Source organism: Nestor notabilis, unplaced genomic scaffold (genome assembly GCF_000696875.1).
Source record: "Nestor notabilis isolate BGI_N333 unplaced genomic scaffold, ASM69687v1 scaffold18016, whole genome shotgun sequence".
Lineage (NCBI taxonomy): Eukaryota > Metazoa > Chordata > Aves > Psittaciformes > Psittacidae > Nestor > Nestor notabilis.
Genome location: NW_009933506.1, coordinates 3,114 through 6,312, shown reverse-complemented (window position 1 = coordinate 6,312; position 3,199 = coordinate 3,114).

Here is a 3,199-nt window from a genome sequence, read left to right as displayed (position 1 = left end):
GGCCAAGCTCAGGAGCCGCCGGTGCAGCTCCTGCAGCCACAGGTGACCAAGCACAGAGCCAGCGGCCCGAGCAGCATCACCCCACCCCTGCCCCCAGGCGATGGAAAGAACCGAGTCAGGGCTGGGAGCCACCAGCCAGCGAGCCGGGGGGCCCAGGTGACCCGAATCTGCGCAATTGCAGCCCATAAATGCGCTCAGGGCACAGCCACCTCCTCGCTTTGTGCTGGAGCTTTTCCCTGCCCTTCAAGCACACAACCCAACTACAAAGAGACTGTTAGGAAAAGTCACTTTAGTTGAGGTAACTGGCAGGTAGAAGATCTTGTGTTCAAGTCAGTGCTGCTCTGAGTGAGTAAAGATGACAGGCTGAGCTGGGGTCTTACATTTGAGCTTCTGGAAATCGTTTCTGTAGGGGTTGGTATGTCACTTTCGAAATGGTAATCAGAAGTTTAAGAACAGTTTAATTAAAGCATAACATCATACTAAATAATAATAAAAAGAGAAGTAACAAGAGATATATAAACCTACACATACAAAGCAACCTGAGCTCTTGGACAGTGATCAGCACTTGGGTGCCACAGGCCTCCACCGCATTGTAAGTGGAATAAAAGACACTTAAGAGACCACATGCCATCTATTTAATTTCAAGCCATACAGTTACCGCTGACCTGCTTTTGGGGAGGATTTATGTCTTCCAAAAGACCTTTGCACTCACACTTCGGATCCAAAGGCTCAGCGCCAGGGTGCAAGGCTTGCAGGAGTCTGGAAGAACCTGCTTCCCATTCCTCTGATCTTAGTTTTATGACTTCTGTCTAAAGCTTTGGATGAAGTGGAATGCAATGGCAAATGATAACTAGTGGGGTCCTAAAACAACTCCTGAGGTCTCAAAATATGGTTGCTTTCTCGATTGTCTGACCACAGGCATGGGCTGTTAATGCAACGCCAAAGCCAAAAACAGTATCTTAGTGTTTGACTAAACTGACTTTTAGCAATGTGGGAAAATTTCATCTTTACTGATTTTTGAAGTTATCAGTTGGGGAAAAAGGCAGATGAGAACTTTTCTTACTGGCTAATTAACAGGCTTCTAATTTCAAACTTGTATCTGAAAAGCCTGTGGATTGGTTGGGAGGGCTTTTGTCCATCTGTTTTATGCAAGGCTTAATCTAGACCTTGCTGTACAGCTAAACTACTTCATGTCCCAGTCATATCAAAGCATTTAAAGCCTTCTTGCTATTAGCATCTTCATTCTAGATTGTAAATATTATTACAAATAATCTTTGTAATGTCAGAGCAATCAGCAGTGCAATTTCCTCTGTTTGGGATAGTTAACCATAGTGGGTACTTATAAATTGGTTTTGGAGATAACATGTGGCTTAAGCTAACTAGACAAAGATATACTCAGTTGTGAAAATTAAAAACTAGGCAATGTAAGGACAGTTGTGACAGACTGCCCTTATTTCTTGAAGCAGCATATGGGAAAAGTCTAGAAATCAATTTTGTGTGAACCCTGAAGGCAGCGGACAAGTGAGTTCTGAGCACAGCAGGTTTCTCAGTCACCCTGAGCACAGAAAACAGGAGCTGGTGTGAGAGCACGGTAAGCATACTCCACCCGAGAGACATGGAACAGCCAGGAATGCAGAGCACACGAGGGCCTGGGGCTGCTGTCAGATTGCCATTGGCACCTCTTGCTTTGGCTCGTCTCCAGCATGCTCCCGCCAAGCACGGGCTCGCTCCTGTGCTGCACGTGGATTTGCAGAGCGCTGCACATTTACAAGGCGTAGCGTGGTTTTTGGACCTGAAAAAAAACCACCCAGCAGATGTTCATTGCTCCTAAGTTGTCTGTTGGCACGATGTGCAGTATCTTCCTAGTCTCTGTTCCTCAGAGTCTGGAGTAAAACAAGCTAGAATACATGAAATCCAGTGTCTTGGGCATCTTTAGGCATACTGTAAGAAGCAAGGACTGAGAAATAGCTACATTAAGTAGGATGAATAAAACAAATCCTCTTACACATTTAAAATGATTATTTGAAGGTGACAAACTGTGTTCATGCCCGAGCTTGCATTATTTCAACAAGGAAAAAGAGCTGGTTCAGGTTTCAGCCTCACTTCTCTCTAAGCCAACACCTAGAGGCAGGGTTTCTTGCACTGCTTATGCAGCGTCTCACCATGTTAGACCCTTCTGCAAGTCCAGAGGAAGCATCTCTTTCCTGATGCACATTTCAATGCTTAGTTCAGTTAATGGTTTGAGATAACAGAAATTTCTGTGCCCAGCAGGACCCCAAACCAGCCTCTAACTAAGCACCAGATATTCAGAAGCTGAACACTTGAAGCATATTAAATTACTAAAAACTCCAAGCAGAAAGCTTGTAATAACTTCCAGGCAGAAAGACTGATATTCATAGTCATTTTATCTGTATAAATAGCAAAGTGAACTTTGCTTGGGAGGAGTGTATTTGAAGTGCTAACTTAAATCACATTCCACATATAAAAAAGTAGAAAGATAAAATTGTTTCCAACATTTACCAAGCTATCTCTATACCAGTTCATTCTGGACCAAAATAAAATTGATGACTAAATTTCTCAGAGGCCACCGGCTTGGCAAAGAGTGTGGCAATAACCCAGTACATGTATCTTCGGTCCACGGTACCTTCTCAGATCCGTATTGAATGCCATCCAAAGAAATGAACTAGTCAGCTGTAGGAACTCTGCGAATTCCAGTTATCTTTGGAGTCTGTACCAGTGCAGGGTGTTCTCACATGCTCAGGTTATTCTAGTCAGAGCATTCCTGGTAGGAATTGCTCTGTGAAAGACTTTTGTGCCTTGCAGAGGCATTCAGGTGAATGCAAACTTGAGGCGGCATTAACAGCTTGGACACTGTTTCCCTGCAGTCAGCACCCAGTGACAAGAGAACAAAGACCACAAGGGCATTTCTGCAGGTGCCAGAGATGCCCGGCTGGAAGCCTTCCCAAATGGGCACCACAATGCCCCACACTGCAGCCGTCCCCGCTCCTCCCTGTGGACCCACTCCTGGCTGCAAGCGGGCACAGCGCTGTCCTCTCCCTGCCTACAGCCCTTCACACACCTTCATGGACTGCTGGGCCCTGGAGTCCCACCACCGGTGGCTCTGCAGGGAAAAGCAACAAGGGCTCTGCAGCCATGTTTCCCCTTGCTGCTCCCTGCTGCCAGGTCACGGATGCCCCCC